Below are 22,536 nucleotides of genomic sequence, written 5' to 3'. Positions count from 1 at the left end.
TCCTGTTGTTCAGGATACTGCTTATAAGTGCTTCATGTTTAGAGCTCAAAGCATTGTTAGAGACCTTACCCACCCACTTCATGGTCTGTTTCTATTACTCCACTCTGGACTGGGGTCCAAAGTATTTCTAACAGGACTATCTATTTCTATAACAGCTTTGTTCCCTATGCATCCATCTAGTAAGCTCGCATGATTTGTTTCTCTCGCCATGTATGTGTATACGTACATCCGAACTAGACTATGTTTCTCCATGTCATATAATATAGGTGGATACATGCATAATTTTGTGTTTACTTATTTATCTTGTCATGTTTATGTTTATATTAAAGGTGGAGACCCTTTGAGAGCTGTATGCATTTTATTTTAATATATGCCGATTAGTGTACATTCAAAAGTGACAATAATATTATTCTAAGACTCAGATGTCCATCAGCATCAAGAAAAATGCAACTAGATTTACAGAATATAAAACTGAATTTGTGTATGTTATATTGTATATACATATGCACACAAATACATATAAATGTATTTCTACATTTTGAACATATTGTGAAATTCATTTTGATTCATTTATGCAATATCGTTGCAATTTGAAATATGTACGATAGCACTGCATATTAAAAAGAAACACCCCTATTTTTTCTATTTCATTGGCTTATAACTGAATCAAGAACATTCCTTAAAGCCAATGTTAAACACAAATGTGTTAATATGCAAATTAGTTCCTTTTATTAGAACTGTAATAAACTGCATCTAATTCAGAAGGATTGGAGAAATAAATCAGCAACTACATTATAACATATATTTTGCCAATTTTTCAATTTTTACTATTTATTTATTAATAAAATTTATGTAACCATCCATCACTGAAGATGATTCTGGGTAATGTCAATTTTTAACCTATGGTTTTAATGATGAAACTAATCTAATTTACATTAAAACAAAACTTTAAGGAGAAAAGATTTCAACTCCAAAATAATTGAAAAATATTTAGGCTGCAAATCTTAGCTTGGTTTATTTGAATAAATATTATACAATTTATTTTGCTATAAACAATTATATGTTTACGCTTATAAAACCTTACCCAAGTCTGACTCAAATCTGGAGACCACTTCCTTATTAGTAGTCTATATAAACAAAGACCTTAGTTAATACATAGAACACAAATTGATTTTATTATTGCTAAAACGAAAAGGAAATTATTTATAATATTAGAAATGGTGAGGTGCTGACTACAGAATTGTGCTAATGAATGAATGAATGAATGAAAAATAAATAAATAATGCTCCAAAATTAAGTCTCACTGAACTCACAGCGATAAGCAACCTGACTTCTCTGAAATTCAAAACCAGTCAGTGTAAGTCCAATTGCAAAAGAACCTTGGAGGAAAAACTACCATTACAGATTTTGGTGGTTTTGATACTAACACATGCACTGGATGGAACTCACAGGATAGAAAATGGAAGAAACAACAAACCAACACATTTTTTTTCTACAATGACTCTAAAATGTGTCCTGTGCTTAGAAACTCTGTAACTATTATCTCTGCTACTATCCCTCAAAAGAGACATTGGCTTTTCACCCTGTGCACAATGAAAACTTAGAGACTATTATACTTGCTCTCTCAGAGGTCTAATAGAAGGATGATCATTCTTCACTTGTTCTATCTTTTCAGTCAATATCTTTCTGTCGTTTATGTCACTTTGTTTATCTCCTATATTCTTCTCCCTTTAGCGCTTCTCTTTTCTTTTCCTTTATGTTCCCTGCAGATTGCTTGGTACGGTGATTCTCTGCCTTGAGTATTTTAGCTGGCTACCCTTTATAGTTCACAAAGAAAAGAAAGGCCGATCAAATGCAGTTCAGTGTCTGATGAGGCTGGTTTCATATTTTACTCAAGCTGTTCAATCAATCCGTATATAAAATTGGTGACTAATGCGGCCATGCTGAAAAAAATAAACTAGACCTGTTTTTCCATGATTTACAAAGCAAAATGTAAATCTTGGAATTTTAGCATCTTAACATCATTTCTATTTAACTATACATCTTAATAGTTAAAGAAATGGCCTGCAAATGGGTTTAAAAATATTTTTACATTGGAAAAAATATCCCTGCTATATTCCTTCCATGTGCACTTTTCATAGCACACTATTCTCTAGCTTCCATGCCTTTAAACCTTTAACTTTCTTCAGCTGATCCTCCTGCATTCCACACTCCAACATTTAGAAAAAATATTTGACATTTTAAAGAACAATCCAACTTTCAAAGTGAAAGTTATAGCATGGGAGAAAATCATGTCAAAATCATGATCAAAAGAAAAAACACAACTCTGTAACAAAAATGTATATGGGGACGAATCCAATATCTCCTTAATTGGCTGACAACAGGTGGAAAGAATGCAGTGGAACAAATGGTTTGAAAACAAGACTGAGCAGAATTACACAGAGCAATTCATATGGATTTATTCTAAGTTCAGAACCTGGCTGTTTTGGACAAAGAACATAGGAGATTCGGAATGCAGAACTGGAAGCTTTAATGCTAATTCATTTATCCATAGCTGCATGGAAAGTATTTTACTACAAGCTAATTCCTGTATTTGGGTTCCTATATTTGAGTTCCAGGCACAGCCTCCAGTGCCATGTTTTGTTGATTTGTTCTTTTTAAGGCACTATGCGCCATCCAGAAGCACTTCTGGGAGACCATTGGCCATATCAATTGTTTAAACAAATATTAGATAAATATTTAAAATATGCCTATTGTTCTCAAAAGCTTGAGAACTCTATGTTAAATTAGGGATGGACAACAACATCGCTAGGCAAACTTTCTTTTGCAGAGCAGCTTCTCTTCCCTACACACTGTAGAAAAGGCCCTGATGCTTGTACGTACTGCTATGGCTCTGGCAGGATGGAAGATGAAGGAATGTGTGAATAAACAGTACAAACAATTTGAAATGGGTGTAGGCAAATCTTCATGCTAAAATAATATTACTTTAATCCAAATTTTATAAGAACACTTTTTTATCATCTGGGTAGTATATACCCTAGATAGGATAATGATTCATGATTCATTATTATTATTATTATTATTATTATTATTATTATTATTATTATTATTGCTGTTATTGTTGTTGTTTTTGTTGTTGTTGTTGTTGTTATTATTATTATTATTATTATTATTATTATTATTATTATTATTATTATTATTATTAGAGGACCTCCAGTGTAAGTATCATTTACCAAAAGGGCTGCGAGGCAATGTTTTAAATGAAAATATCTTTTGACATCTACATATAACTGACAGCCCTCAAGTGATTCAAAATGTCTCTATTTTCTAATTTTTATCTTTTCAAAATAATAAGTCTATAATAGCTATTCACAAGCAGCCATTGAATTGAGATGAAATGTCCAAGTACAAAAGCAGATATGAAATATGGAATTTTTTTTGAAGAAATTGTTCCTTCATATAATTGAGAAGCGATGTTGAACATTCCAAGTTAATTTGTTTGATCTGATAATGAGCCACAGCCGCATCTTTTCAAACCTGATTTCATAAAGAATTTAATTCCACTAGTATATTTGTTCATATATTTTGGGGGATGGAAATGAAGGCAATGGAAATGGAATTCTGCGCTTTAGTGGTCATGCTACAAAGTTGAGAAGATAATATTTGCTCTTTATTAATTATACAATGGTCTAAAAAGATTCTACTTCAGTTAAAAAAAAACACTTTAACTTCTGGAGTGAACAACCTAGAATGCTGGATGGTATATACTAACCTATATGCTTGATTCTAACTTCCATGTCACCATCTTAACCTTTAATAATTTAATTAAAATTTAATTAAAATAAATATGTAAATAAGTTAATTCTTCCTAGTGTTGAATTCAAATTCTAGCAGCTTATTTTTTGAGTTCTTTGGCAAGGGAAATTGTTTAGCACAGAGGTCTTCAAACTTGGCAACTTTAAGACTTATGGACTTCAGCTCATAGAATTCTGGGAATTAAAGTCCACAAGTCTTGAAGTTACCAAGTTTGTGGAGCCCTGTATAGCAGTGCCCTTTCCCAGGATTTTATTTTATTTTTATTTTTTTAACTATAATCTTTAGCAAAGTATGCCCTTAAGGTTTCCACCCAATTATTAACCAAAACCCAACTTTCCTAGATTTTTTTTTTTTTTTGAGATCAACCATGGCTGACTAGCCGGCTAAAATTATTTTTCTATACATGTGAACCCGGGTTTTTCTTTAGTTCACAGGAGAAATATGTTTCCCTCTCCTCTAATCTAATTTTTAAAAAATTAAAAATAAGCTTACATATTACATGTCCCTGCTTGTTCATTCTACAAGGCCCATTTATTGGAATCTTGGGGGGGGGGACCCCAATAGAACCTATAAGAAAGTACCTTCTCAATAATAATAATAATTATTATTTATTGGATTTGTATGCCGCCCCTCTCCAGAGACTCAGGGCGGCTAACAGCAATAATAAAACAGCATATGATAATAATTAAATACTAAAAACAGTTAAAAACCCATTATTATAAAAACCAAACATACATACAGACATACCATGCATAAAGTTGTAAAGGCCTAGGGGGAAAGAGTATCTCAATTCCCCCATGCCTGGCGGCAGAGGTGGGTTTTAAGCAGCTTACGAAAGGCAAGGAGGGTGGGGGCAATTCTAATCTCTGGGGGGAGTTGGTTCCAGAGGGCCGGGGCTGCCACAGAGAAGGCTCTTCCCCTGGGTCCCACCAAGCGGCATTGTTTAGTTGACGGGAACCGCAGAAGACCCACTCTGTGGGACCTAACTGGTTGCTGGGATTCGTGCAGCAGAAGGCGGTCCCTGAGATAATCTGGTCCGGTGCCATGAAGGGCTTTATAGGTCATAACCAACACTTTGAATTGTGACCGGAAACTGATCGGCAACCAATGCAGACTGCGGAGTGTTGGTGTAACATGGGCATATTTGGGAAAGCCCATGATTGCTCTCGCAGCTGCATTCTGCACAATCTGAAGTTTCTGAACACTTTTCAAAGGTAGCCCCATGTAGAGACCGTTACAGTAGTCGAGCCTCGAGGTGATGAGGGCATGAGTGACTGTGAGCAGTGACTCCCAGTCCAAATAGGGTCGCAACTGGTGCACCAGGCGAACCTGGGCGAACGCCCCCCTCGCCACAGCTGAAAGATGTTTCTCTAATGTGAGCTGTGGATCGAGGAGGACACCCAAGTTGCGAACCCTCTCTGAGGGGGTCAATGATTCTCCCCCTAGGGTAATGGACAGACAGATGGAATTGTCCTTGGGAGGCAAGACCCACAGCCACTCCGTCTTGTCTGGGTTGAGTTTGAGTTTGTTGACACCCATCCAGGCCCCAACAGCCTCCAGGCACCGGCACATCACTTACACTGCTTCGTTGACTGGACATGGGGTGGAGATGTATAACTGGGTATCATCGGCATATTGATGATACCTCACCCCATGCCCTTGGATCATCTCACCTAGGGGTTTCATGTAGATATTAAATAGCAGGGGGGAGAGGACCGACCCCTGAGGCACCCCACAAGGGAGAGACCTAGAGGTCGACTTCTGACCCCCCACTAACACTGACTGCAACCGACAGAGAGGTAGGAGGAGAACCACTGAAGAACAGTGCCTCCCACGCCCAACCCCTCCAGCCGGCGCAGAAGGATACCATGGTCGATGGTATTGAAAGCCGCTGAGAGGTCAAGAAGCACCAGGACAGAGGACAAGCCCCTGTTCCGGACCCGCCAGAGATCATCCATCATTTGTTTAGCTTATCTTCATGTTGCTGGAAACAATAAATTGTAAATTCATGTTCTGAACTTACTCTACATGTTAAAAGGAGCATTTACTTTGCTGCTTCCTTGCTAACTGCTTATTAAACTTTGCATATGAAATATCTGCTTCCCAAGATTAGGATTAAGATTAATTAGCATTGGCTAGAAAACACAAACTGTTTTAGGTATGACCCCACAGTGCAGTTTCTATCTAAAAGGAATAATTTGATCATGTACTTTATAGAAACAAATCAAACATTCATCTTAGATTCTTAAGAGAAAATATAAACCTCTCTGCACAGCCAATGAGAGAAGCATAAATACTGACAGGGAAGGTCAGAAAAGGCACAGCAAGTAGGGGAAAAGAATTTAAAAACAGCAAACTCTTCTGGAAAGAACAGACGCTCTGTAGAATCATGACACTGGAAGGAGAGGTGATTTTGTATCTTAAAAGAGAAGATGATGAGATGAGACAGTTTAAGTGTGACTTTTTGCTGAAAGAAAATAAAACTTTAATCAAAATAGAACAGATAAAGCATTTTAGAAGTGTTCCCCAAATGTCTGAAAACTGAGGCTGTTTTGTTTTGCCTTAAAATACAGTACCTTGGGCATTCTACCTTTTGAGTATAATAAGAATAAGACTGGTATGCCTTGGGGAGCCCCACTATTATATATTCTCTGAAGGTTTTTGTTTAGGAAAATTGGAAAGTAACAGATTGGAAATGTGGGTAGGTGCTATATAACCTTCCTTAAAAATAGGTAAGTTTTCTGTGACTGCATAGACTCACCCAATCACTTCACCTAATGAAAACAGGAGAATAGAAAAAAAGCTCCAGAGGTAAATCAAACGTGGTATTTTAATTCTACTTGTTATCTACCTCCCCCTATATGAAGCACAACCACTCATTCATTTTCTCTAACTTGTACTGAATTGGAGGTCTCTAAGCGATCACTAATTATGTAAACCAGGCAAATCCTCGTTCTCATGCCTAGCCATGACTTATTCTCTATACTCATTCTCTCTCCAATTATTCCAATTGTTATGGACTTTTGACTTAACACCCCAAGGAGCTAAAAGAGTTCACAACCGCCTGACCCTCTGGTTGGCCAGAAGCAAGGCAGCAACCCACCATTCATGACAGATGTGCCAGCTTTCCATTTTGTTTCCAATTAAAGACTTCCTGAAGAATAACACTGCTAATGAATCAGAAAATGTACCACTCTATCCCTCAGGGATGGTTATAACAGAAGGAAAGCATAGGAAGGGGTGGGGTGGGGAAGTTGAACTATTTTAGCAATCTTTTACTGTACTATCTTCTCTTTTGCTGCACAGATTTTCTTAAAAGCCAAGAAACATAACATAGAGAACAATCCTTTGATGGAGGAACTTTTGAAAGCAAAGGCTAAGCAGCATGGCTACAGGAGTGACCAAAATAACAGAATTACAGAGTTGGAAGGGACCTTATAGGTCTTCTAATCCAACCCCCCCTCCTCAAGCAAGAGACTAAGTTGGTTCTTCTATGACTTGTGGACTTCAACTCCCACAATTTGTGAGTCAATCGTGGCTCAGGAATTCTGGGAGTTGAAGTTCATAAGTCATAGAAGAGACAACTTTGCCTACTCCTGCCCTAGACTAAATCATTTCAGACAAATAGCTATCCAGTCTCTTCTTGAAACCCTGGAGTGATGAGGCACCCACAACTTCTGAAGGCAGGCTTCCACTGTTTAATTGCTCTCACTGTTAGCAAATTTCTCCTTAGTTCTAGATTGCTTCTCTCCTTGATTAAGCTTCTATCCATTGTTTCTTGTTTTGCCTTTTGGTGCTTTGGAAGGTACATAGAAAAGTAAATAGGAAAGGGGTTTTGGTGGGGGTGGGTGGGAGAAGAGAGACATAGACCAAGTTCTATGTTTTTCTCCTCCCCTGAAGAGGTGAAAAACCTGTTCAGACTTCAATTCACCAAAATTCTGGCTCATGTACTCTTCAAGGCCTTAAACTATGAGTTCTCTCTTTTTTTTCCTCCTAGATTGCTGGAACACTTCAAAGCAAAATATTGGCTTCTAGCTGTTGCCATCTCTATCTTCAGAATGCTTCAGGGACCTACATAGATTCAGACATAGAGAATAAAGATTTCATGGTGAGCAGAGATCTGTCTGCTATGAAATGATTTCCACTTCCCAAGAAACAAGATGTATTACAAAAGTTAAATCCTTAAAATGATCTGTTCTTATTTTACATCACAACTGTAAATAAAAGAAAATATAGATAAAGAACTTCATTCTTTCAAAACGAAGTTCTTTCAGATTTATTTCCCCCAGTGAGATGTTTCTAATCTTAGGAACAGAAGGAAATTAGCTGAAATGCCAAAAGATCCTTCCTATAGAAGCCATTGTACAAAAGGGAAACTAGATTTCAGAAACCAATAGTGGAACTGAGTGGCTCTCATAAAATGTGAAATATGAGCTCAGTAATAAGGTACTTCTCTTGCTGTCTTGCTTTCAAGTATCTCTATAAATAGTGAAAGCTTCAGGAAAAAAGAGGGGTATCTAAATTAAATATCACTGTGCTCCTGCCTCTTTCTGAAATGAAATCTGAGCACTTCAAAGGGGGAATGCAAAATGACATTCTCCCACCACCTTCTTTAACTTTCAACAGCCATGACAACTCCTCCAGGAAGGAGATTTGAGAGACTGAGAAAGGCAAACACCTATTAGATGTCCTACTGCTACTTCAGTCATGGAACCGATACATTTCTTCCATAAGAAACTGCCTACATTTACCCCACAGGAAAAGAAAAGGTTAAAGTGAAGCAGGCATATACTAAAATATTTATAACATTTTTAAAAAGCTGCCCCGAAAGTTAGAGGGTGAGTCTTCACTGCTGCTAAGAAAAGTATATAGTGGAGTTAATGAGTTAAAGATCAAGAAAGACATAAATAAGTCAAATTTTAACCTGGAGAGAAATCATAATTCTTGCAAGATGTTTCAAGAAATTTGAAAGAGACACTGCAGCACAGATTCAAATAGACTTTGTAGAAGTGTAATATATACTTCATAGTGTATATTTACAGAATCAGAATCAGACACCTAGTGCTCTTGACAGTCACAAACAACATCAGATGGGAAATTTGGCATTACACTGGTAGCACGTACAGATATAGGCCCAAACCAGCAGAAATTCAACTTTCTCTTTGTCTCCCAATTCAGTCTTTCCCCAAATGGTGTGCAATTTTTGAGATGGGATAAATGTCTAGGATCAGTTCATGTTTTATAAAACAAGATAAGTGCACCCAAATGTGTCATAAATTATGAAGAAAGATCTAATTATAGAAATACATGGGAATTCTTCCAAATTGCATGATACATCAACACAAGTCTTTCCCCATTCCTTGCATTCTACTATTTGTCTCCAAACAATAAGGTATACATCTATTGAATTAGATGCTAAATACTTGCAGATTCAGATAAACATTTTCATTTTGCATATATGCATGTAGGTATGTGTTTCCCCTAAAATAAGATCCTTTCTTATATTTTTTGAACCCTGAAATAAGCGCTTTGCCTTATTCTCATGCACTCAAAAGCCCGCTTGGGCTTATTATCAGGGGATGTCCTATTTTGGGGAAAACAGGGTATCAGTTTAGCAATATGTTTTGAGCAGGCAGCCTTTATTTGTTTGTTTGTTTGATTGATTGATTTCCATGCCGCCCTTCTCGAGGCGACTCAGGGTGGTGTACAATATTATAAATGGAACAATATGTAAAGAAATCTAAATTACTATAATTACTATAAAATAATTATATAAATTACTAAGAAATATTAAGTAATTTAGTAATTTAGTAATACAAATTACTAAAAAGTATTTGTGGAAAGTGTCCAAATATCTAATAATCCCTGAATTATTCTACAGAGCAGCAACAATAAAATTTGTGACAAACTAATACTTTTCCTTCTCTTTCCCAGAAGCTGAACCTAGGATTGAATACACAAAAAGCAGATGCTCTACTACTGAGTTATATTCACTCACTTGAGAATACACAAGCTGTTTTAACTCATAAACATTAATATGTAATCATAACTATGTGTTAAAAATATTTTTAAATGTTTAAATGTCCATTCTATTATTAACATCTAATGGCTGTGTTATCTCTTTACAACTACCGGTAGCAATAATACTTAGACTTATATACCACTTTATAGTGCTTTTATAGCCCTCTCTAAGTGGTTTAGAGTCAGAATATTGCCCCCAACAAGCTGGGTCTCTAACTTGATATCAGAAAGTTATACAACTGAAGGAAAAAAACAACAATAACCCACAAGACATCACAATATATTAAATTGGTCCATTAATCCATTTTAAATTGTTAAATATATATTTATGTTTCTTATGTATGTGCGAAATAAAAATGTATCCTTAAAATGTTGGTGGCAATTTGCGAACAGCACTTGGTGTGTGAGCATGGGCTAGAAAACAGTTTCAGTTCAACACAATTCATATGAATCCTACCTGCACTACCCAATTATTATCAAAGAGAAGTTACCTGTGATAGCAAAGAGTAAGCTTTCCCATATTTAAAATCTCTTACTGAAAACATGTTACACTAATAAGTTCTATCTGCATTCTTACTTATCAACAATCTCTTCTCTAGCTTTTTTTAGATCCCATATTGCTCTAAATTCCTTTTAAAATGAAAGAGTCGGGGGATAGTATGTGGGCCTCTCCCCAGGCCCCATTTCAAAGGCATGTCTGCTTAGGGTCTAGGAAAGTGAATGGCAGATTTAAGGCAGCAGATGTAACACTCTTGCTCAGGAATCCTCTGGTGCATAATGGCACAGCAGGGGTTGCTGGGATACAGAGTCTTTGATGAACTTTTCCTCCTACTGTGAAGACTAATGACTTCAAGAAAGGGCATCCAGCCAATGAGAGGGGTGCATTGAAAGTATAATTAGACAAGAAAAGTAAAGTTTTTGCTCACCACTGCAAAAATATATTATTCTTTCCCCAGGAAAATGCTAAGCAGAGTGGTTAAGGGTGGCAATCAGGAGAGAGGGACAAGACTCAGTAGGAGAACAAGTTCCCTCACCTCAGGCACTTACTAAGTTCTTAGAGGAAAGAAAGAGGATTATATGTTATCTGGCTAACAGCAGCCTCTTTTTGTCCCTCTTCCTCCTCCCCGTTAATCTAGTTTCAGACATTGGGAGCTCCAAGAAAATCTCCTTGGCCTGACTGCTACTTATCAATACTGCACTCCTTTTTTATTTCCTCCTTTTGGCTGTTTATCTCCTTTAAGACCAAAAACTGCAAGAAAATATCCTGGCATTCTTTCTCAAGCATAGTTCCAGGGCTATCCCCACGCAAGCTACAATATCCAGATCCCAATAATTATGACACCTATCTTATCATAACAATCTACAGTATTTATTGGATCCCATCAGTAAAATAATATTTTCTCATGTTGCTTCTGATCTTTTCCCAAACTAACCTCAGATTGTACCCCCTTGGTCTTGTTTTAATAGGAAAGTGAACACAAGAACAAGGGGGCACAATCTGAGATTAATTGAGGGAAAGATCAGAAGCAACAGGAGAAAATATTATTTTAATAAAAGAGTAGTAGATTCTTGGAACAAACTTCCAGCAGCCGTGGTTGGTAAATCCACAGTAACTGAATTTAAACATGCCTGGGATAAACATATATCCATCCTAAGATAAAATACAGGAAATAGTATAAGGGCAGACTAGATGGACCATGAGGTCTTTTTCTGCCGTCAATCTTCTATGTTTCTATCTGAACATTGCTTCTTCAACATCAAATATTCATAGCATGCAGAAATGCTGATCCATGAAGAAAGATGGACAACAGAACAGATCATTTAGATTTTACTAAACTTGGGTTTCTCCTCCCCTTCCAGGGGAGTTGGTTTAAAGAGGATGTCAGGGAGGGTACCCCATGAACTTGAAAGTTAAAAAAAATGTGTTAGAGGAAGGGATAGCTCTGAAGTTTACGGTTAATTTACGTAAGGATTTGATTTCAATGGTTTAGATGTGCTAGATCACCACTTGTATGGAGAAACTTTTCAGCAGTGTCCTGGCAAAGGAAGATTCCTTAGGTCATTGGAAGAAACTGCTTGGCCTATGGCTGGTTGTGGGATCTGACAGATGGTGGGAGAGATCAGTTGGGATAACAGATGAGTGGCATCACTGGTGATGACAATGGCTACTTCTATTGCTGGGTGTCAACTGATTGCTACTGAAAGAGTAGCAAGGAAAGTGAAAGCAGATGAATTACACACTCAACTATTTTCCATTGCTGGAGGTATCTCAGCAATGGTAGGACCTGGTGCACTGTTGGAGTAGCAATAGCAATAGCATTTACACTTATATTCTGCTGCATAGTGCTTTTCTATCCCTCTCTAAGTGGTGTACACAAGCAGCATATTTTCTCCAATAATCTGTGTCCTCATTTTACCCACCTCGGAAGGATGGAAGGCTGAGTCAACCTTGAGTTGGTGTTGAGATTTGAACTGCTGAACTACAGCTAGCCTGCAGTGCTGTACTCTAACCACTACGCCACCCTGGCTCAGTAACCAATTAATTATAAAAGTAACTGAGTTACTGTTGATAGGACCAGCATGGCAGCAGAGAGGCATCACTGCATCATATGATCACTGGATGAATTGTAGTGGCAATGGCATCTGGGACAGGGACAGGATGGGAAAGTTTTCTATTTTTATTTTCAGTTATGCAGGCCTGTGACACCAACTGTAGAGGGAAGTGCTGGTGGCAGACTCAAGCTAATAAGAGAGGGTTTTTTGAGAGATTAAAGATGGGACTTGAGATCTTTCAAGGAGACCCCAGATGAAGATAACCACAGTGATTGAAATTATAGGACTAAGTAGTGACTCAAAGGGGGGAAATCAGGAATGTCGGAACTATTTGTCCAGCTCAGTGACAGAAACACCTGATAGGTGACCTGTTGATAGAAAGCAGAATATGGGGTATTCAGGCATCTGGGAATGAGGAAACCTACCTGGTTTTTCAAGGTTTCAAGTGTGGATCTAGAGGGAATTCCTACAATGCCATTTTCCTACGATGCCATTATTCTCAATGCATTTGCTGTTGACATCCAATCATCTATTCAATCAAATTAAAACAATTGGAATGTACTAGAGAAGATGGAAACTAGCATATGTTGAGTCTGGTGGAGATGGGTAGATGGGGGAGGGGTTGGCATAAGTAATTCATGAGATAGCTAACCCCACTTAGTGACAAGCTACTTTGGCCATCACATATAAATTAGAATAAGACAGAAGTTCTTGGAGCAAGCTGTAGCCCTAAAGGGCAGAAAGGAGAATGGATGAAAGCCAAAGAAAAAGTAAAAAACAACTAGATAGAAGACCCTGCCGAGAACAAGAATTTTGGATAATATGGGGAGAGAGATAATAAATCTAAAATGACTGGGATTATAGGAGTTAAATTCAACCCATCTAGAAAGCAGTAAATTGAGAAAGGCTGCACATTTTATTTTTATTGAAAATCTTTGATACAGCTACTTGGAATTCTCAAGTGTCATTTTTTTTTTAAGTGTCAACTTTTCGAGGTGAAAGAGAAATATTTAAGGAATACAATCCCACAGGGTGAAACACTGTCTTTTCTATCAGCAGTGCTTAAATATTTGTGTTTTTTCTTTTCATTTAACTGGTTCTTTAATGCTACAGGGCAGGGGGTGTTATTCTCAAGTAAATAGGGATGACAGAGGAATTTAGTTGTGCCAAACTAGCATGCCATCTGATGTGCTCTGGTGACAATCTCAAGAGAGGAAGGAATGAATAGGGGCATCTGAACCACGTTAGCCAAATTTCTCTCACAAATAGAATATGCTCTCTGTTTTCACAAACCTGGCTATAGTTTGTTAAGGCACAGAAGAATGGAATGATATTTTTTTTATGAATTCTTGGGATTGATGAGACCAAGAACAATAGGCAAGTTTTTTCTTATGAACTATTCTGGTCTTCAAATTAGTCTTACTTAATAAGGATAAAAAGAAATCAATTTCTTTGAAAGGTTGACTTTTCCAAGAAGAAACAAAACCAAGTGAAATTCGGTTAACGCACATGCTGTATTTTTCGGACTATAAGAGCATTCTGCATACTGCAAAATGCTTCTGGGGACTGGGGAGGGCAAAAAGTGACAGGATTTTTTGGGAGACCAAAAAAAAGGTCTTTTTTTTTTTTGCGCAAATGTGAGGTGTGCAGAGGATTTGGGAGGGCTGTTAAGTGCTCCTGGGGGCTGGGGAAGGCAAAATTGTAACACATGGGGGGTTTGGGAGGCAAAAACAAGTCAATATTTTGCAAGCATGGGGCATACAGAGGGTTTGGAAGGCTTGCAGGGTGCTTCTGAGGGTTGGGAATGGCAAAACCGCCAGTTTTTGTGAAAAACTGACCCAATTTTCACCTCCCAAACCCCCTCACTCATCACATTTTGCCCTCCCCAGCCCCCAGGAACACTCTGCAGGCCTCACAAAGCCTCTGTGCATCCCGTTTTTGTGAAAAATGGGACTGTTTTGGGCAAAAATGAGCAGGCAGAGTTTCCGGAGGCCAAAAATGGCTGTATTTGGAGGTTAAGATGCACCAACATTTCCACCATCTTTTGGGGGGGGGGGGGGGGGGAGAGTGTGTCTTATACTCCATAAAGTATGATATATACTCTCCCTTCCCTTGTTTGCTTTCAAATAAGAGTGGACTATCACAAATTACTCTAAAACAGAACTGCTGTACTGTTTGGTTCATTAACTATCTTTCTGATGCCAACAGTATGTGTGTGAAAATGACTGTATGCCTATCTTAAAACTTAACTGGCAACCGGTCATGGGTAGCAAAATGTCAATCTTCCTTCTTATTCTCCCTCTAGATAGTTGCATAGGACAGACAGGTTCTCTTTTCCCTCTGCATATGTGCACAAAATAAAGAAAATAGACTCTATGTCTACTGAAAGTAAATTGACCCTACGTTCTACTGTCCTCACCACATATCTTAGCAATACTTTTGCTGATTGCTCTTTGGAAATTTTGGATCATTTCTGAAACAGCTTCTTTTTCAGCATCCATGTCTACCAAGACTCCCACTTTGCTTACTAGCCCCATCGTATCCCCCCTTATTTCTTTCTAATTTTTCCACAGCCATTCTTAGCCCATTTCAGCTATTTTTCCCTTCACGAGTCTCCCCGCCCCTTATGTAAAAATATTATTTTTACTCCTTCAAGCCCCCCCCCCCCCCCAAATCTAGGTATAATATGCATAAGTACATAATATGCATAGGCTTGTGTGTCTGAGCAATTATAGCAAGTGACAAGATCCATTTTGTCATAGGATCATATTTCCATGAGAAGAGCCTTACATCAATTAAACTTCATGAGCATGTCTTGACAGCTGTATTTCATTTATTCTGAATGTACTTGTTGAAACTTTAAGTTACTAAAACTTAAATATTTTACTAAAATATTAATGCAGCTACTACTCTAGAGTCTTTTCTTCAGTACCATTTAGCAATGTGCCAGGAGACAATAGACTCCAATTTGTAAAAGAAGACTCACAAAGAGTCTGTAATCCAAGAGCGCAGTTAAAAGCCCAGTTAAATCCCAAACTTTTTAATATTCTTTACAGTACTTAAATTCCAAACTTTTTAATATTCTCTATGGTGTTTAAATTCCAAACTTTTTAATATTCTTTATGGTCTCTGGAGTTTGTGGTAAGAGACATTTACTATTGGGAAATTAAAAGACTATAACCCACCAGTAGCTTAATAAAATTCATGAATAATATCCCCCAGAAGAAAAAGGAAAGATACCTGTGGTTTCCCATTTATATTCTTTCCTTCCCCAATTTGAAGTCAGCATATAATAACCAATACCTCAGATTTCGAATGTCATTAAAGATAATGTGAAAACACTTATTTGGTTGAATAAGTGTCCCTATCACTACACTTGGTGGAACACTGGAATAGGCCATGGAGTAAAGAAGGGAAGTTATTGTAGTCTATAGGAATCCTTTCTGTTTGTCCAGATAAGTCACTTCAAAGTGTCTGTATCTTGCATTGGACACTCAGGACAGACTGGGGATTTCCTAGTGTAATATATATCATCCCCCTTACCTGAACTGATGAAAATGATCTTGAACTTATTGTCAAGGACTTCAAGAAGTTTCATTCTTGGTTGAAGCAGTTTTTTTAATTAGGAGGAGAAAGGCGACAGTTTATACAATACATTTGTACTGTGCTCAGACAACTTCATGGTGAGATTTGGATTTTTGAATGGTTTTCACTCTTTGCACATGCACTGGAGATTTAGAAGGTTCTACTTTAGAACTAATATTATTTTCTGACTAACCAGAGGGATATTTCAAGAGAGGGGAGAAGAAAAGGGAATGTACAAATGCAGGCTATATGTAACATATAATACAAGTATCTCAAAAATTTAGCAATTGCAATGTGTATATATATCCTGATATATCCTAAAATCTTTTGATGTGAGTTTAGCGGTCTGTTGCTCTGCGATTCTAGAGGGAGAATGATGCAACTTGGGGGCACTGAGTTAAAACAGGAATCAGTCTAGAATCTCTATATAGTCATAAGTAAATTAAATCCAACTCCCCCTTGAATTCCATTGACCATTATCTTAACAAATATTAACCGTTAGTTGAGAATATTCCTGTGCAAAAGCTTGAATAACAATAAATCAATTTAATTGGACTTTTACATATAGGGTTGATATTAATGCTAGTGCCGTTTATTTTTTTAAGATGGCACCTTTGGAATCTATAATCAAGTCTTGGAAGATTAAGATGCTCTGATAGTTTGTCCTTGTTTTAACCCTGATATTAAACTTGTGTGCCCTAATAATAAAATTACTGTTTAATAATTGAAATAAAAATCAGAGCCAGCCTCCTTCTCCAAAACTGGGTTGATAACTCCATTAGAGAAAATTGGTCATCTTGAATTAGAGTAAAAGTCACAACAATTCAGGTGGGACATAGCATAGCACCCAAATTTGATTTAATATCCTCTATGTATAACAGTCAATGTCATGATGTCTATTATGGTTGAACATTTCCAAAAGCAGGTTAGCTGGTCCCAAATCCAGAAGCTAGTTAATCGGACATCATAGCACTTTCTGGGCTAAAAATAGAGCGTACATGACAGAATACTCAATCTCAATACTGGAAGGAATGATTTCTTGAGTTTCTAGCAGAAGGGTTGAGAGTAAAATAACCTTGAGGGAAACAGTTTGCAGTTCCAATCTCTGTCCTAGTTAAAGAGGCTGGTCAGAGGAGTGATGCTTCAACTTCCTAACAGTCTTGGATTAGGTTAGATCACTATATCCAGACTTCATCATGTCTCATCGTTGAAAAGTCCCTTTTAGGGTTATCTGTGCAATTGGAAGATAGGAATTAGTCACTGTCTGTTTCTCTGCTTTGTTAGGTTTATAGGCTCTTATACTGGATATAATCTGGAATATTTTCTTACCTCTAAATGACATGTTTAGACCATAGGGACTACTCCAGAAAGGGCGAGCCTTGTCACAAAGTAGGAACCTGCATCAAGAGCAATTAGTGGTCACCATCTTCCATCTCTTTAATGGGAAAATCCTGTAATTGTACAGGTCAGTTGCCTGGAGTCAGATATGAAGTTCAACTATTGCAGCTATCTTTTTTTGTTCTGCGTTTAGCTCTGAGTTGCATGGTATTAATTTTACATGGCATCTCACCCAAAAAGAGGTAGATTACCCCCCTCTTGTCTTTTGGGAGACATATGATTTCACACAAATAAGGTTATACGTATATGGCTTCTCTGCCTTCATCATCTTAAAGCTCAAGAATCAGGTATCCATGGTATCTTAAAATATACGTTGAATGAAGCTTGGTCAGGATTTATGGAGAACACATAAGTAGCTTCTAAATTAAAAGTCAACAAATCTGATTCCTGTCCCTGAAAATCTTTCAAAAATTAAACAACATTTTCTTGGTGAATTGAAAGGAATTGGTTCCTTTCTACCCTCTTTCCAGATTAGGATGATTACTGAACAGAAACTGTGATCAGGAGGTAGGATGAGGAGCACAGGCAGGGTTACGTTGTATTACGTGATCAACTTCTTGAGATAGCAATAGAGACAAGGAATCAGGCTTTGATCATGGTTGTTTGGAATTCTCTCAAATTGGAAGATGCTATGACTTCATATGTCCATAGTTTAGAATTAGTTTGTGTAATAGTCCTTAACCCAACCTAATTTAATCTGATTTATAAAATAATAGTGAAACAGAGAATGTAAATTATTATTATTATTATTGTTGTTGTTGTTGTTGTTGTTGTTGTTGTTGTTTATTAGATTTGTATGCCGCCCCTCTCCGAAGACTCTGGAAATGACGGGAAAGATTGCTGGAAATGATGTGTGTTATAATCCAGAAGCAGGTTTATAAATAGCAATAATACTTAGATTTATATACTGCTTCACAGTGCTTTCAGCCCTTTCTAAGCAGCTTACAAAGTCAGCATATTGCCCCCAACAATCTGGGTCCTCATTTTACTGGCCTTGGAAGGATGGAAGGCTGAACCAATCTTGAGCCTGGTGAGAATTGAACTGCCAAACTGCTGGCAATCAGCAGTCAGCAGATTTGGCCTGCAATACTGCATTTTTACCACTGCACCACCAAAGAGCTGGGAATAAGAAGAGGACCCTATGAGTAATATGATTATAGTTATTGAGAAAACTAGCTTTAATAGTTGTTGTCTAATAAGCTGCAAGAATGTGATCCCTAATCACATCCTATAAAAAGGATTCTATTTTCTGGTGTCTCTGAAATAATTGATTCTTCCGTTATAGGAGATTATCCAATTTAATTTCAGAAGACTAGACAGTGTAGTGCTGTAGGAGTCAATGTGGATATAAGAAGTATTATTAAAGACTCCTTTAATTACACATCTGCTACACTGGGAGAGGAATCCTCAGCCTGGCTGGCACTTATAAGTAACCTTATTAGTAACCTATGACCATCACTGTGTTGTATCTTATGATTCTTGATTAATGTATTTTATTTTTCTTTATGTACACTAAGAGCATATGCACCAAAGACAAATTCCTTGTGTGTCCAATCACACTTGGCCAATGAAGAATTCAATTCTGTTCTGTTCTATTCTATTCTTTATCATTTTTAAAACTCTCTTGGGTTTAGGATTAACCATATAGAAGTAAGTGGTTCATTTGGTCTGCAGTTTGTAATTTGCAGACAACACCAAGCTGCTGGATGAAGTAGTCAACATTTTAGAAGACAGACTTGAACACTGGGCCCTATCCAACAAAATAAAATTTAGTGGTGAAAAAGTAAGATTTTATACTTAGGAAAGAAAAATCAAATACACAGGTACAAACTAGGTGATACCTGGCTCAACAGCAGTAGCTGTAAAAGAGATCTAATGGACCACCACATTAATATGAGCCAGCAGTGTGCCGCAGCTGCCAAAAATGCAACTCAGTCCTAGGCTACATCAACATGTGGATAGACTCAAGATCGGACGAAGTGTTAGTGCCATTTTGTACTGCACTGATAAAACCACATTTGGAATACTACATCCAGTTTTGGTTGTTGTGATACAGAAAAGATGTTGAGATGCTAGAGTGTAGAAAAGAGCAAAAAATGATTTGAGGGCTGGAGGCTAAAAGATGTGATGAATGAGTGCAAGAACTGGGAATGTCTAGTCCAGTGATGGTGAACCTTTTTCCCCTCGGGTGCCGAAAGAGCATGCGTGTGCAATATCGCACATGCCTGAGTGCCCACATCTATAATTCAATGCCTGGAGAGGATAAAAACAACTTCCCCCACCCCCTGGAGGCCGTCTGGAGGTCAGAAATGGCTTGTTTCCCCAACTTCTGATGGGCCCAGTAGGCTCCTGTTTCGCCCTCCCCAGGCTCCAAAGGCTTCCCTGGAGCCGGAGGGGAGTAAAAACGCCCTTCCCCATCCTCCTGGAAGCTCTGTGGAAGCCAAAAACACCCTCCCAGAGCCTCTGTGCGAGCCAAAAGTCAGGTGGCCAGCACATACCTGCACATTGGAGCTGAGCTAGGGCAACACCTCGCGTGTCAGCAGATATGGCTCCGCGTGCCACCTGTGGCACCCTTGCCATAGGTTTGCCATCACTGATCTAGTCTAACAAAAAGAAGGATGAGTGATGACATGATGACATCTAATATTTGAGGAGTTGCCTCCAAAGCACCAGAGGTAGGACAAAAAGTAATGGATAAAAACTTATCAAGGAGGGATGCTATTTAGAACTAAAGAGAAATTTCCTGGCCTGGGAACAATTAACAATCAACCAATGGAACAGCTTTACTCCATAAGTTGTGAGTGTTCTATTGCAGGAGGTTTTTAAACAGAGATTAGACACCAAGTTCTCTGAAATGGTAGATTGTCTCCTGCTTGAGTAGGGGATTGGACTAGAAGACCACCAAGGTCCCTTCAAACTATGTTGTTCTTTTCTTCCATTATTCTGTCTTGCAACGCACCATGGATGCCTTGAATTTTGCAACATTAAAACTGGGGAAAGTGATATAGCTTCAATTTTCAGAGGTAACATATAAAAAGATGCTAAAGAACTAGAGGCTGACATCTTCTGGTATATATGGAGATCTAAGGCCCTGTCTAAATGCTCAATACATGCACTTTATTGCAAAGACAAAACCAAAATCCCAAAAAGTCAGCCATTCAGAAAGCCTTGTCCCAGAATGTCATCTAAGAAGCAGCAACCATTTATCTCTGCCTTGTTTGGTGAAGGCTTGAGAGCGGGGTACACGCTGTCACTGTACAAAGGTAGCAATTTACTACTCTAGTGTGTTATTTACCAGCTGATATGACATAAGCTATAGAAGGAAGAATACTAAACAGAGAAATAACAAGGAACATTTTTTAAAAGTTCTTCAGCTATTCCTGGATGACACTCAAGAGAGAAAAAAATTAACAGAACAGCGGAAGTTTCACTCGTGACCCAAATCCTTTAAGTATAGAATTATTTCAAATAGTTTCAGCTCTTCATTTTGAAACTGGGTTTCAAAATCCAGTTTTCAAAAACTAAGTAGTTTACTTACTTCAAAAGCTCTGGCGATGTTCAAAATGATACTTGTTGCCTTCTTTTTCACTTTCTGCATCATATTAATTCTAAACATGATATAATTATTTGAGCATGCCTCTCCAAATTGAAGACAAAAGCCTGATGAAGAGCTTTAGATACTGGTAGTCCTCAACTTAACAGTTTGCTTAGTGACCATTCATAGTTACATAATCACTAATAAAAATAACAACAACAACAACAACAACAACAACAATAATAATAATAATAAATTATTATAAAACCAACATCACTAAAAAAGTGACTTATGACAATTTGTCATTGTTACGACCAGTGCAGCATCCACATGAAATTAAAATTCAGGCGCTTGGCAATTGACTCATATTTATGACGACTGTAGTATCCTGGGATCATGATCATTTTTTGCAACCTTCAGACAAGCAAAGTCAATGGGAGAGCCAGATTCATTTAGTAACCATGTTACTAATTTACCAGCGGTAGTGATTCACTTAACAATTGTGGCAAAAAAGGTCATAAAATGGGGCAAAATTCACTTAACAACCCTCTTGCTCAGCAATAGAAATTTTGGGCTCAATTGTGGTTGCAAGCTGATTATACAATCTATAATTGTATGAGTAAAGAAAGACTGTGTCATTAGAGAGCAAGACAATAAAAGGCAAAACAGGTAAGCTAAATGAAGACAAAAGGGCACTTAAAAGTAACTGTCTCATATTAAGGGAAGGAAAGACAGATAAAAATTGGAGAATAAACATATTTGTAAGTAAAGCATAATGACAGACTTGAATTTCATCTTGCTAGGCTGGTCAAAAATTAGAAAGCTTCCTTAACTATAGTAAAGATTATACAGGTTTTGTTGTTTGAAGATCTGTGAGAAGATAGAAGAAAAATAATCCAAATAACTCAAAAAGAAGAAATAACTTCAAAGGTATTACAAGTAATGACCGTGACCAAAGAATTTGCCTTAAAAAGGCTCAGGATGACTCAAAGAATCTGGAAAATCAGTTGGTCGTGAAAATTAGAAGATTCTGAACTGGGAAGGACTAAACCTTCAGGAACAAAGAAAGCAAGAACCATTCCTCAACCTCTGGGCCCACTCCCATGGCCTGGTTGGAACCAGGCTGGCATGTATACATATACCCCCAGCTCAACTTGCACAAGCAGGGGCCAGATGGGCACACGTTTCCCCTCCCCCCAATCAGGCTACCAAGCCGCAAAGGTTGGGGACCACTGATCTAAACTACTGTATTTTGGGGTGTATAAGACACACCCTTTTCCTCCCTAAAAGAGGCTGAAAATTATGGTGCATCTTATACTCTGAATATAGCTTTTTTTCTCCATCCCTAACTAGCTACTAACGATCTTCCCAGCTCTTACCTTGCAAGCTCTTTCATTGTTTCTCGCTATGAATAATATTTTTAAAGCCCTAAGTTTTTTCAGGGTTTTTTTCTATTACTTTAACTTACTCCGAAGAAGTTTCTTTCCAGCCCTAACCAGGTGCTAACAATGTTCCTAGCTTTTACCAGCTTGCAAGCTCTTTCATTGTTACTCTCTGAGAAGAAGAATGTTTTCCAAACCCTGCTTTATAGGGTTGTTTTTTCATTACTTTACTTCCTCCAGATGTTT

General features: G+C 37.6%; 1 protein-coding gene across 1 annotated transcript in view; it reads right to left on the bottom strand.

Annotated features, from left to right (window-relative positions):
* Positions 1-22,536, bottom strand: part of ASTN1 (astrotactin 1) — a 182,590-nt gene that overhangs the window by 105,808 nt on the left and 54,246 nt on the right. The window lies entirely within an intron of this gene.

This window comes from Erythrolamprus reginae, chromosome 3 (assembly GCF_031021105.1).
Source record: "Erythrolamprus reginae isolate rEryReg1 chromosome 3, rEryReg1.hap1, whole genome shotgun sequence".
NCBI classification, from domain to species: Eukaryota; Metazoa; Chordata; class Lepidosauria; order Squamata; family Dipsadidae; genus Erythrolamprus; species Erythrolamprus reginae.
The sequence above is the reverse complement of the archived record's forward strand: the minus strand, read 5'-3'. Positions and strand labels throughout refer to the sequence as shown.